The following is a 14,053-nucleotide window of genomic DNA, read 5'->3' on the forward strand; positions in this document are numbered from 1 at the left end:
AGTCATAGTACCACCAAATTTGGGCAGTGCAATCTAAAGACCATTGCAATGAAAAGTTGTTCAAAGATTGAGTATAACTTGAACGGCATGTCCGTGGCGTGGCATTGAATTTCCATGTTTCGATGTTTTGCCATTTTTAATAGTGCTACCTCAACTCAACAAACGTGAAATTTGGGGCAGATCTGACGATGTAAAGAGTCCCGGCTTGAGGATACACGCCAATTAGAAGTAATGGTCAATGCGCCACCTACTGGCAACAGGAACTAAGCCTTGTGTGACAAAAATCATTTGATTTACATGAAATTTTATTGGTGTGGTGTTCACTCAATATACTGGAATGTAACATATAATTAGTGGGTGTTCTCTAGTGCCATGTAGCGGACACAGGGAGGGACATTTAATCCAAAACACATGACAATAGGCTACATGCACTGGGGTTTGTGACGTACTTCTGATTCCAAACAAAGCTGTCCGTCCTTTTCTGGTCTGTAGGTTTTGAGATAGCTAGCTTGTTAGCATTAATGTATAAACTTTTAGCATGAGTGTAAGGAGGAAAGTGTTTAAGACGGAACATTTTCAAAAACAGGAGAAGAAATACTCAGAGCACTGATGTGTGCCACTTTGTTCGGCGTCATCCAAATTTAACAGTGTACTTAGTTTCCACAGCTTTCCAACTCATCCCAACCTGTGAAGACAATGGCTTGTAAACATACGCCGGGATCAGTTCACCATCTCCTCTCACACTAAGGTCTGCAGCAGACACTTCGCCACTGATCAGCTCATAGAGCTAACAACACTCGATAGTCGAAGAAGGCTTGTTAAAGGTGCTGTACCAACGCTCATTGAATGGAATGGATACACCTTTGAAAAACTGTGGTGTAGTGTGTAGGAGAGGATGGAAGGGCCCATTGAACCAGTCCCCCCTGAGGAGCAGCAGCACCTCAATGTCATAATGCAACATGACTACTGCTCAGTCCCTGAACCGTCTGCACTGGACATGTCCTCATCAGCTGCAGCAGACCTGTCTAAAGAAATAGAGGATCTGAGAAAGGAAATACAGGAGTTACGTGTCCAGCGAGAGTTTGGGTTACAGTGGTTTGCTGGCTCTGACGCCGACATCCAATTCTATACCAGGTAGGCCTTGTAATAAGTTGTATTTAACGTTAGTACACGTAACTATTTTATATCAACCGGTGTCAGTCAACAAGTTCAATTATAAAGAATCCTGTCATCTTTATCCTGTCGTTTATTTACCTACTGGGTGGCTGCTGACAATATTCAATTCAATTTTATTTATATAGGGCCAATTCATAACAGAAGTTATCTCCTTGCACTTTTCCTAGCAGGTCTAGACCATACTCTTTATATTATTTACAGAGAGCCAACAAATCCCACCATGAGCAAGCATTTGGCGACAGTGGCAAGAAAAAAGAGGCAGAAACCTCAAGCAGAACCAGACTCAATGGTGGACGGCCATCCGCCGTTGCCGTGTTAGGTTTTGAGAGAGAGAGAGAGGTTTTGGGGGGGCACAATGCAAATACCACCTAGAATTTTTTAAAATAGTAGTAATGTAATTGTAGTGGTAATATTAATAAATGAATAATAATAGGAATGACAGCTATAGGAAAAACAATGACAGTATTATTTATTTACCTACTGGGTAACTGCTGACAATATGCATGTTAGCTTCTTAATCACTCTGAATGTTAATTTGGGTAATGTTAGCCTACGAGGTAACACATTAACTTAGTTGTTACAACATGATTAAGGTGACAGTATATGATTTTCTGTGAATATATTTCCAAGCTATGACCATCTGATGGCATTTTGATTTTTGATTGAGCCTTCCATTTATAAAATGGTCAGGTCTCAAGAGCCAAATCAGCTGCCAAGAGAAATGAAGATGTGGTCACAAAAGCACGTCCATCAACGGTAGGCTATGGTCTGAGTGTACTTTGTTGGTAGTTATATAGCAGGTGTCGTTGTTTATACACAGACTCACACACACACACAGACAAACAAAAACTGGTGAGGGGGAGACAATATTTCTCAAATATTATGTCATTGTATTTGTGTAGGGGGCCTAAAGGCTAAATTAAAGGTATCATCTCCTCTTTAAATACATCAGCACACTACACAGCGATTCTTGTGTTACTGCAGGCTCCATCTCAGCACCTCTCCTCATGTCTGCCGTCTGCCTTGTTCCCTTGATTATGTGCTCTGCAAGTGACTCTGCAGAGCTCTGGACTCTGACATGACACTTCCCAAAACCTTGAGGCAGGCACCCTGGGGTCTGCAGAGCAGATGCTAATCAGAGCTAGAGCTTTGCTCACGTGTAGCTTCCTCAATTTTGTGAGTCATTTCCATGGTTAAAGAAAAGCTGTTGAGCTGTAGTAGCTCCTCTTCCGAGCACACAAACACACAATCAGTTGGCAACATAACGTACCCCTCCAGAGACAAGTGCAGTGTTGGTGGTGTATTATGGTGTAGTGTGATGTACCACAATGTCACAGCAGGCTACTGATATGACAGAACACTGCCCTCCTGCACCAACCCGAAGGCACTATCCACAAGGGGCTTGTCAGGTCTCATGTTCATCGTGGTCACAAGGGGCCTGTCCTCGATACTAAAGTTTGCGTACTCCTCCATTATTCTGAACATGCAGGGATCCGGTAATGGACCCACCATGCCTCTGTAGAATCCACTCCTACAAAGAATTGTTAAGGTAATAAAGCACATTAATAAGGGATACTAAAAGATAAGGAATACAGCAATTGAACAAATAGCAACATGCATTTGTAACACAGGACACAACATTTTACAGCTCAAATGACCTTACTCCAGTCTGGACAATCCTATTTGGTACTGGCTTTGTGAAGATCATGGAGTTGATGGATCCTGGCTTCACACCCTAACAGAGAACACATTTATTGTGGATGGAGTCACTTTAAATCAAAACAGAGACCAATAAAAAAAACTTTAATCCCAATTTAATTACCATTAACCGTGGCTTGTGCCACTGCTGTTCAGATTCTGTGCAGCTATGTACAGGGGATGTTGAGCTGTGAATAATGTGCTATTTGGAACAGCAATGCCACTGTGTGATTGCACAGAACAGTGCCTGCCACACAGGAATGATGGTTGTGTGTCAACACCACTGGCAATGGTGCTTAATCTAGGAAAGAAAGAATAAAAAAATACTGATTAGAAATATAACCTCTGCTTCATGGAAAAGAGCCATTAGGTTATTATGAGTTGAACAGTGTCTTATTTTTACTAAGTCATGCATCTAGAAGAAGCCTACCTTCCTTAATGCTTAGTTACCTTGTGTCCCTACTATAACAAACTTAACCTTCCTTAATAACTATATTATCTAGATGGTATATGTAAACAGTGTTCGTTTAATGTAAATTTGTTTCACCCAAACAAACACACGTTTTTATCTCATTCTTATTAATTGTAACTTGATCAAATTATCTGACCAATCAAATTAGGTGTGATAAAGTAGGGAGACACAGAAAACATTCAAGTTGATGGGCCTTTATGAATAAACTTAGCTAATGCTAAACTGAATCCCATTGAACAAGGATGAAGTTAAACAGCTTCCTGCCTAAACTTATACACTCTTCCTCATTGAACTGTAGCACAAGGCGTTCACGCCGACCTGCCCTGTCAGTCTATCTTTATTGGACACTGAATAAAATAACAAAGTCCCGTTAGCATTATATGTATTAACACATCTTACATATCCATGACACTTTACACATAGGAAGTAACATTAGGCATAACAGTGGCTAACAACAAGAATAACGTTAATTAACACAAAATGGCAAAAATAGTTAAGGCTGATATAATACGCTGGTTAAGAAAACATGTTATAATGTTGTAGATAATTAAAACCAGATAAAGCACGTAGCGTTACCTAACATTAGACAGATAAGTTAGAAAATGTTAAGTTAGCGAACTTGTAACGTAACTTAAAACTAGAGCTAATGCTAGCATACGAGTTAGCTAGGTAGTCAGTTAAAAGTTGTTTTCTTCTTACCTTCGTAGTTGTGTATATATGATGCAGCATATAATTTAAATCCTTTGTCTAATTTTCTTGTAGGTGCTTTAGTGGTACGGCAAATCTGATGAACATCGGTGATGTTAAGCTTTGGCAGCTTTTAAACTTTTTCAAAAGCCTCTTGGAGCCATACCCTAAACCCAACAGGAAGTCAGCCATTTTGATTCGGTGACGAGGTACTATTGAAATTCAAATTATTATTATTATTATTATTATTGTTATTGTTATTGTTATATTATTGTTATTATTATTATTATTTGCCGTCTTTCATCACAAAAATGAGGTGCTAGGGCTACTCAAAAACTCACGCAAATTGGCACAAAAAAGCCTCTTGAAGCCATACCCTAAACCCAAAAGGGAGTCAGCCATTTTGAATTGACTATAATGCTGTTGCAACACGCTATTCACCATGAAAAACAAAGCTGTTTTTGGCAAAAGATGGACGCTTGAAATCTCTCAAAACTTGGCACACGCATCAGAAGCGGTGAATTTTGTTGTCTGATATGGGTGCCTGACTTGGGAATGGGACTTGGGTCCGTTCAGAGTGTGCGCTGGAAAAAACTCTGGCATTTGTACACAGCCCTGACTCTGTGAATGGGAAATAAACAAAGTGGCTCGAACTGAGCCGTACAACACGTTAAATGACTTGCCCGCGGACATTCAGCTTACTTTCTAGTTAGCCAAGCTGTGCTGCTGTTGTGATGTTAGCTGTAGCAGCAGGAGAGTTGTGAGCGTCACTGTCTGGAGCTGCTGTGCTGGCTCTGGGAAACCGTCTCGTCCTCTCCGGCTGTTAGCTTCGCAGCAGCAGCTGTAGGGACAGTTTGCTAACCCACAACCTAGCTAACGTTAGTTACATTACTTGCTGTGTAGTTTAATTTATATTAATGCATCATGATCTGTAAGATCACATGATTACATGATATATGTAGAGTTGCTGTCCTGTGAGAACCGCATATCTCTAAAAAGTCAACTTTCAGCTTTGTGCATTTTCCAGCTAATCGAAGAGGGTTTTTAATAGTTTATTTAATTTAAAAAGTAGAAGAATTTCCTCAACCCATAAAGAAACACTTAGTTTACGAACATTAACATTCAAAATCACCAAATGTGGAGATACATGTTTTTCACTCATTCACTGGACAAGAAGAGAAAATTGTAATCTGAAAAGTAACTTAAACTGCCAGACAAATGTAGTGGAGTAAAAATTACAATATGTACCTCTTAGATGTGGTGTGTGTGATTAGAAGTATAATGTTGTAAAAAATGGAAATACTAATTCTTATTGTTTTTGTTATGCAAAATACGAGGGAAATGAACAAGAAAAAGGCAGAAGACCATTGACTCCTTTTTCAAGTTAAGTAGTCATGGTAGTAAATGGAGTTATAGTGACATGGGCTTGCTCGGTCTTTCCTTTGGAAGGAAAGCTAGCTTGCAATCTATGATACAGTCATTCAGCTTTATAGTAGTACATTAATGTTCTTGCATTAATGACTTGTGGTGGTCACCTCCCACCCCTAGAACCCCCACACTTTTAAAATCACTGCTCCACCCCTGCAGAATGTACAGGCTTTATTATGGTATCAGTGGTAAGAGGTCTTACAGTATGTTATATGTGAGAAAATCATAGTATGGAAAGCAGTCTTAGCAGCTTCAGGTGTCAAGTATTTTTGAATAAATCTAAAATTGTTTAGGTTAAATTTTTGTTTTTGCAACAGAAAGTTGAAGCAGAAAGTTGAGTCTAAGATGACACTAAGGTATTTTTTTTAATTCAAACATATACCACTATAAACTATGGAAACGACACACTTGACTCACAGTTTGCGTGTCGACTATTCATCAAGGATAACTGGTCATATCAATGTACTTACGCCTTTAGGTGACAATCAAGCATAGTTACAGAGGACGTGATATACATCTCAAAGTTGAATTGTAGAATTGATGCGGATGTATTTTTTCATGTAGGATGTATTTTTTCAATAAAAACTAATAATAAATTATGCGGATCCTAAAATTGAATTCATCGTCAAAAGAATTTTGTCTTATGGCTGTAGGAAATCTGAACTACCGCCTCAACATAATATCTGCCGGAATTTATGTTAAAAAGGTTTCTGTTGCCCCTGGCATCAAGTATGACATGCATTGACACATGTAAAATACCCAGTTGGTTGTCTCTGTCTAAAAAAATGTTCAATTCCTACCGGTACCAGGGCCTGTAATCAAGACAATTTATGTTGCTTTGTTGATAATGAAGCTTTTACTGGGAGCTATTCCTGCAACCTGTTTAGATTCCAGCACTATGAAACTAGTTTTTAGATATATATGCTGATGGGCATAACATACCCTGCAAAGCCATTCCAACCAGATTTTCAAAATGGACAGTACACCTGGGAATATTTTTAAGCAGCTATAAGATCACGTCTCGCTAATCAAAACAGGAAATGTATGCTGGAAGCAAGATTTAGAGCACTAGGTAGTGCTCCTCTGAATCTGTGGAACTCTTGTAACCGGCAGTAAGCTGTCTGCCTGAGTGCTTTGCACTGCTGATACTGGCACATTTAAAATAGCAAGAGACTTCTTTAACTATCATACGTGTGTGACCCTCTTATAACACAAGTATTTACAACAAGTTCTCCCCGATCAATCCAGGATACATCTCCAGGATTTTTTTCATCAAATCCATGATGTATTTAGCATTTTCTTGTTTCTTGTAGGCATATGTTCCATAACCTCAGAAATAATGACATCTTTTGTGTCTTCCTCAGTGTACAGCTGTCTCTTTTTTTTCTCTGCATCCCCTTCATCCTCAGGAAGTGATAGTGTCAAAAGTCCTTTTTCATTATCTCATTGTCTGATGACATTTAGAAAATGCTGTAAAACGCTACTATATTTTTTAGCTCTTTTCTGTGTCTGGAAGCTTTTGTACATCCATTATTGCATTATCCAGCTTATTTTCTACTTTTTCTCTAATAGGTTCCCATCTGCCAGGTTGTCTTACTGCATCCAGCTGATGCTGCGGGACCAAATACATTTCTTTCGCATGTTCCATTTTTAGGGAAAAAAGAACTAAATCAATTCAACCACCAAAGACATTATTAAAATGTATGGCTGCTCCTAGTGACAGTAACAAATCTCCTCCAGTCTGGTTGGTCACTTTTCTTTTTTAGAAACCCCAACCTTCTTGTTGGCAATCAATCTAATTCCAACTCGGTCCTTCTTCAACAGTCTGTACTGACTTGCTGTTTATGGTATTTTCCCTTTTAACACATTCAGTGCTATTTCTCTAATGGTTCTACTGGCCTTAGCCTGAATAAATATATTCTGCACAAGATAGATACAACTGAGATTTCTATGGTGGACATACTTGGTGAAAACATTTTAAGTAGGTTGACTTTATGTGGCGGGAGAAGTGTCATCACAAAGGGAAGATGGTAAGTTAAATTCGTGTCAATTTTTATTTATATAGCGCCAATTCAGAATCAGGAAACAGAAGTTATCTCATTGCACTTTTCCTATAGAGCAGGTCCAGAGCGTAATATTTCATCATAGAAAGGCTCCCAACACCAGTACAACATTATCTATTTTGTCAGAAATCATTCTCAATCATGGTCCTCACAAAAAATGTTTTACCGCTATTCAACAGAGCAGTCACAACCATGCTAAAGGGCTACTGGAGCCTGGTATCAGAAAATTCAATAGCCATAAAGCACCATAAGGTGTTTTGAAATCAGGAAAAAACCTGCATTTGTTGTACACCACCTGCAGACGCTTTTGCACTGTGGCGTTTTTCAGCTAAAGCTTCTTTTTATCACGCTGAATGGTATGTACTTCTGTCGTTATATTCTCATTCATAGGTTGATTATTCACAAAGCTAGTTTTACCAAGGTATCCTTTGAATACAACAAATGCTGCAGTTGTTATAGAGTCACACCCTTGCATTTAATAGTGATTTTTTTCTCTTGCTCTGTCCCACACAGTTCTCCATCATTTATCTCATCCGTCAAATCAGTTAGATAAAGACCAAGAGGAGGAATCCGATCAACATCATGCTACAAAAATACAACACTGTGTCACAGTGCAACACACAATCACCTAACTTCTCCAAAAGCTCATACAGCATGAGTCTGGCACGGGCAGTTTTCACAGCACCGACGAAAACATTCACATCTTAAGCCCTACAAGCCTGTGCGTTTCTGTGACATCATTGTACCATAGCAACATCATGAGAGATAACGCAAAACTGTCTTACGTCATAATCATCACTAAACATCAATTTTGTGAATTTTTTAGGTCTGATACCAATTCATACGATGATCGGTCAGTACTTAAACTGAATCTACCCCACAAGCTGTTTAGGATTAGCTTGTTGCAGCTTCTGGCTGCTTTGTTGATATCTGTTTTCGGGTTCATCCTTCACCTTCTCTAGCATAGTAATTCTCAATGTATTCAGGCCGAGCCTCCTCACCAGTCACATGGCTGGGGTAACCTGAAGTCTGTGCTATTTGATATCCTTTTTCAAGAGCCTTATGTAGCTCAAACGAAACCCAAACACCTGATAAGGACCTTTCTTCACTGCTGTGTTGACAACCAGTATTATGATTTAAGCTCTCGGCACAAGTCCTGCAAAGCAGAAATATGAGTTTACCATTACATCTGTGTGGTAGAACAGGGTGATACAGACCTCTAGGAGGTAGTACTGTACACTTGAGAAACCCAAAGTAGTTATCAATTGAATCAAAATCTTTGATTTGAATATGATTTGTGGGTGACCTACAGGATACGGCTTGCAAGATTGTACTGTGGGGTAGAGAGATGTAAATATTAATAAGATGTATCATAGTACCTCATTTTTTCATCATTCTCTGTTTTATGGTACAGCATGATTGCGTTTGTTCGCCTGCCAAACAGAGCATTTTGAGGGTTAAGATGCATAGGTGCCTTGTAGCTTCCCAAAAATTGCTGTTCTGTCTTCACCAGTCACACCACATGATCTCTACAGGGATGAGATTTTATTTGATTGAACTGTCTGTATAAAACATCATATTTGATCTTATTGACAGGGTTCTCGTGGCCTTGGTTATTCATCATAGAAATTTGTTCTGTAGATGCACATACAGCACGATGCCAGTGTTGTACATTTGAAGGGATCTAAGCCAGCACACTCGAGAATTGTGTCGCGGTAGACCATACATGCCTTCAACACAACAACATCATTGACCCCATAGCGACACAACTCTTTTTGAAAGTCAATCACCTGGTGTTACCACTGCATAAAAGTAGCCTTTTCACTTTCTGTCATAGCATCATACCCATAATGAGAAGGGTTGGGGTAGGGACCTCTGTAAAACTCATTATCCCTGGTCTTAAATTTGTGTGGGAAATATCATTTTTCTACATCATCAAACTAAGGGTGGGAGATATCAAATATATCTGATATATATTGGAGTATCAGTTAATGAGCGATATGGCAGATGACTATATCGTCATATTCAAGTTATTCATTGCGCATTTTAGTAGATGCTCTCCCTCGCTCTCCCTCTCCCACACAGTCACAGACTCCCCAAACTAGTTAACCATCGTTGTCCTGACTGAGTTCACTTTGGTTCCAGACAAAGATAACAGTGGGTCGATCATATACAGGTGGTTCAGTTTCTTGAGGGCACGTGTGAAACAAACTACTGTCCTCTGCAAAATATACCACAAAACGATTGCTACTGAAGCCAGCAGTACCACAAATCTATCCCTCCACCTAAACAGCCCCCAGTGCAGAATGAAGAATACATAAAACTATATAAAAAAGTGCCACAAGATGACAGCAGCTACATTTGAAATTTATGGGATTAAAGTTCTCCGTCGCTACGACAGATTTCCGTCTATCGGATTCCAGAGACGGCATGTATGAGCGTAGATCCGAGGGGAAAAAAACGTACGGACTTAGGAATCTAAAGGTGACAGGTAGCTGATGTGTTTAGACATACAATCTGCTGTGATGTAGGTTACCACGTGATCAAAACAGTGCAACATTATTGATGATCTTACCACGTTGGTTTTGCACATGTTGCGGATTTATTGCCTTTTTCAGCCAGTGTGTATGTGTGGGCGTGTGTGTGAGACAGCGAGAATGGGTGTGCGTCTGACAGTAGTAAACTCACAGTGTCCTGGACACCAATATTTTAATGCGTCAGAAAAGATGAATCACTGTCAGGTCAACAAAGATTTGTGTATGTAGGTAAAGCTTAGTATCTTGTCTTTTATTATTTATTATTTTATTCATACAAAAGTGTTTTTGGAGGGGCCTCATCACAGTCCTGTTCCTAGTTGAAATGATGAAGTGGTCCATGCTCCAAAACCTTCTAGTCCCTCTGAATGAATGTCAGATACCAAATAGCAGGTAACAATTGTTTTTAGTTATCACTCCTAAAGCCAATGCAACAAGCTATTAAGTCAATATAAGGGTGCAATTACTTATTTACACAGATGTTGTAGATATTTGATCACTTTTTCTGGAAATGATTAAAATAATATATTTTGAAAATGTACGGTATGTTATTTTGTAGAAAATGGGATATCGAGATATATATATAGTATATTGCGGCATAGTCTAAAAACGTTGAGATATTATTTATAAGCCATATCGCCCTACATCAAACCCTAGATCTGCAGGTGCCTTTGCTAAACACACAGGGAGAAAGCTAAAGGAATCAATCCACCTCTGCTTGCATGCTGAATCATACATTAGAAGGACCTTACTGCCTCTCATGGTTAGGTTAGGTACAATACCCCGCTTTGTTAAGTAGTCAAACATAATGTAACTGTCAAATCCTGAGGCATTGAATGCAATGAATGAATAGTTCCTGTATTTCTTGCATCTGAATTGTTTGACAAAGAGTTTCACATAATCTGCGCCTGTGGCACACCACTTTTCACCACTGAATGTGATAGCACAGACAAAATTGGGTTCATGACTACTATCATGGTAATGGGTTTCAAAATCGTAAAATATATACTTGGTGTCTGGGTCTTCCTTGGGGGTAGGCTGTATCTAGCATTTGTGTTCAGTGTCACTAACCAGAACTTCTCCACAGTGCTGATACTTCCCTTTCAAACAGACATGCCTGTTTGGCTGTGTGTTTTTGTCTTTCTTCCTCTGAAGTATGAGGTATAGCCCAAAACATTTTTGACAGAATTTTACACTGCTACATGGTGTAACCTTGTATATTGGAGAGCGTTATTCGTGCATCACATGACAGTGCTGTGATCGACATATACGCTTGTAGCCTGTACATTTTACAGATTTGCCTGGATGGCTGGTGCTGTCTGACAGACATACATTGCAGTAGTATGCGCACCAATGCGGTAGAACCACTACTGTACATACTGTATGGCTTGTAACAGTATTCACAAACATAAGGTGATGCAAAGAATCCTGTCTTGTTTGTAATACCACAATAATAGTCATCATGTAGATACAACCAAATTGTTGTGTGATGGGGTCTTTGGTCCAGTTTTTTCACTTATTGATTGTGATTTATTATATCTATATCTTTATTATAATATTTCCATCATGTTGGAAACATCAGAAAACCCAACCTTGTGGTCACAATCATATCATAAATCTTGGTGTAGTTTTTGTGCAAAAGCCAATTTGTCCTTTTCTGAAGGTTTAGGGATAAGGAAATGAGCAAGGCACAATGAAAACAACACAAACTGTTGCCTGTATTGTCTGGCACGTAGAGACAAGGATTTTTCCTCTGTATTATCTGATCATATGGTATAGCCCCCAATTTGATACGACCACAGCTGCATTTTTTTTTGGGCTACCGATACCACAAATTCTAACCAGTCATCGGTCATACTTGTGTCGTTGCTTTGAAGGCCTTGGGCAACCTGCTCTAAAAACAGGTCTGCATTATACTCATTGTCTGATGTCAGCATTGTTTGGACATCACTGGTAATAGAGGGACCATGTAAAACAACATTCAACTGGCTACCTTATGGTGAGTTCTCTGTGCAGAAGCTTACAGCATCGGTCAGTTATTGTCTTAGCATCCGTGGGACCTCCTCTATGTTATCCAGAGAGATGTCTCTTAAATCAACTGGTTGTCTGACTTCAATAGCATTAAAACAAGGTATTTCCCTCACATGAAAATCTGTACCACAACCTGTTTGATCATCAACAGTCTCTATCCCACCAGTCATCTCTACCAGCATTGTCATCATAAAGAGACCATCCGTCCTTTTGATTTAAATTAAAATCTTTTCTCTCAGGCTCATCATCAGTCAGCATCACCATGCAAGACATACCGCCTTCTCTCTGCATTGCGATGACCATTAACTGATTTGCATAGCTTTTTCTTTGGAGTCATAATGAATAGATATATCTAGTACACAACCAGACACCACCAAATACACTTCCAACATATCAAAATATATTTCTTTTCAAAGTATTTATGGCTGGAGATGCCTCACACCACATGAGCCTCCCATCAACTTGAATCCTTGACTGATTGGTCACTGAATTAGCAAAAGCAAATATTTATATCAACACTCACAATCTCACCTATCCATTTGCCTGTTACAGCCTCATCATGCGTGGTGACTCTATCAGTCATATCAGATATGGAAAGTGTCTCTTTGTACAACTTCAGCCTGATGAAATATCTGGGTGTGAATTCAACAAAATTCTTTTATTAATTCATATTTTTCTTGTGATCATTCTAGTTGTGAAAGAAAAATCCTACTTACCATTGTTGTTCTTGTGGTAGTCAGCCACCTTATCCTCCCCAGCCCCGTGTTCTCTGTTGTACTCTCCTACCCTGGTGTGTCTTGTATGTCTCTGGATGTATGTGTGTGTATGTCTACTGGTCTGGCCCCGTGGTTTCCAGCCTGCTGCTGATCACCGGCACACCTGTCTTCAATCATCCATCAGTCTCCACAGCTTAAATACCAGGCTCTCCCACAACACCAATGCCAGATTGTCCCTGTACCACTACTTCAAGGCGCTGCAGACTTACTAAGTTAAGTACTATTTGCCAGTGTGTTTTTTGCCTCGTTTTTGATCCTGTTTTGCTCTGCCTCAAAATTATCCTGTGCCGGTGATCACAGTTCCTGCCTTTGTCTGGATTCCTGTCAGTCTGCCTGCCTGCCTGTCCCTCCCCGCACTCCACCTTGCCTGTCTCTCCACCACGGATCCAGATCCTTTGGATCCAACCTGTTCCGTGATCTTGGTTCTGCTGATGGTGACACCCCACCACCAACTCCACCACACGGCCAGCCCAGGTCTACATGGTACCACCTACTCCTCGTCTCATGGACCAGTCTGCCTGTCCAGATCCACGCGGCGTCAGAAAACCGAGTCAGACGGGTGACCGCTGCTTCAGTCTCCACGCCGGGACCATCGCTACTTCCCCAGAGTTACCAAGTACAACGCCGACCGCTTCGCTCCAAAGAGTTACGCCCCTTCCCACTATTCCTGCTGACTTTCTAATAAAGTGTGAATTGGTTGTAAAAGACTGCTAGTGTGTTCTGCATCTGTGGGTTCGAAATATCGTACAGTATGACAGTTCTCCTTGTTGCACCGTTTCAGCAGTTTAGGATGTCTGGTAACAGTATGAACTTCTCTTCTACCTTTTCTCGAGAGGTGGTCCATCAAACAAATCTACACATGACAGACAATTAGTGTTTTAAGTGTTAAGTTTCAAAAGCATCACTTAACCTTTACCATTGCTAGTAGATGCTCTGTCACTGTTTTTTCCTCCATTAATAGAAGCCCCTAATAAAACAGGTCTTAAACATGGTATGGAAAATACATATTTGTCTTTTATATCGGTTTTGTCCCTACTTCAACAAATAGTCACAATAATAGTTTAATACTCACCATATATCAACACCATGAGGATTCCAGAAATAAAAGGCCTCTCTTTCAGTGTAAGCTTGTTGCTTGGTTTTTATCAGACAGGATATCCGAAATGAAAGTAGCGTGCCCTTATATCT

General features: G+C 39.8%; 1 long non-coding RNA gene across 2 annotated transcripts; it reads right to left on the reverse strand.

The window, feature by feature from the left end:
• Positions 1 to 1,732: 1,732 nt before the first annotated feature.
• Positions 1,733 to 4,155, reverse strand: LOC122880441. Of its 2 annotated transcripts, none has more exons than XR_006378934.1 (4): positions 4,046 to 4,155; positions 2,999 to 3,175; positions 2,840 to 2,911; positions 1,733 to 2,707 (listed from the first exon to the last, which is right to left on the reverse strand). It is a non-coding gene; the product is annotated as an uncharacterized LOC122880441 (long non-coding RNA). The 2 variants fall into 2 exon arrangements; XR_006378935.1 differs by having other exon boundaries at positions 2,835 to 2,911.
• Positions 4,156 to 14,053: the final 9,898 nt, after the last annotated feature.

Source organism: Siniperca chuatsi, linkage group LG8, assembly GCF_020085105.1.
Source record: "Siniperca chuatsi isolate FFG_IHB_CAS linkage group LG8, ASM2008510v1, whole genome shotgun sequence".
NCBI classification, from domain to species: domain Eukaryota; kingdom Metazoa; phylum Chordata; class Actinopteri; order Centrarchiformes; family Sinipercidae; genus Siniperca; species Siniperca chuatsi.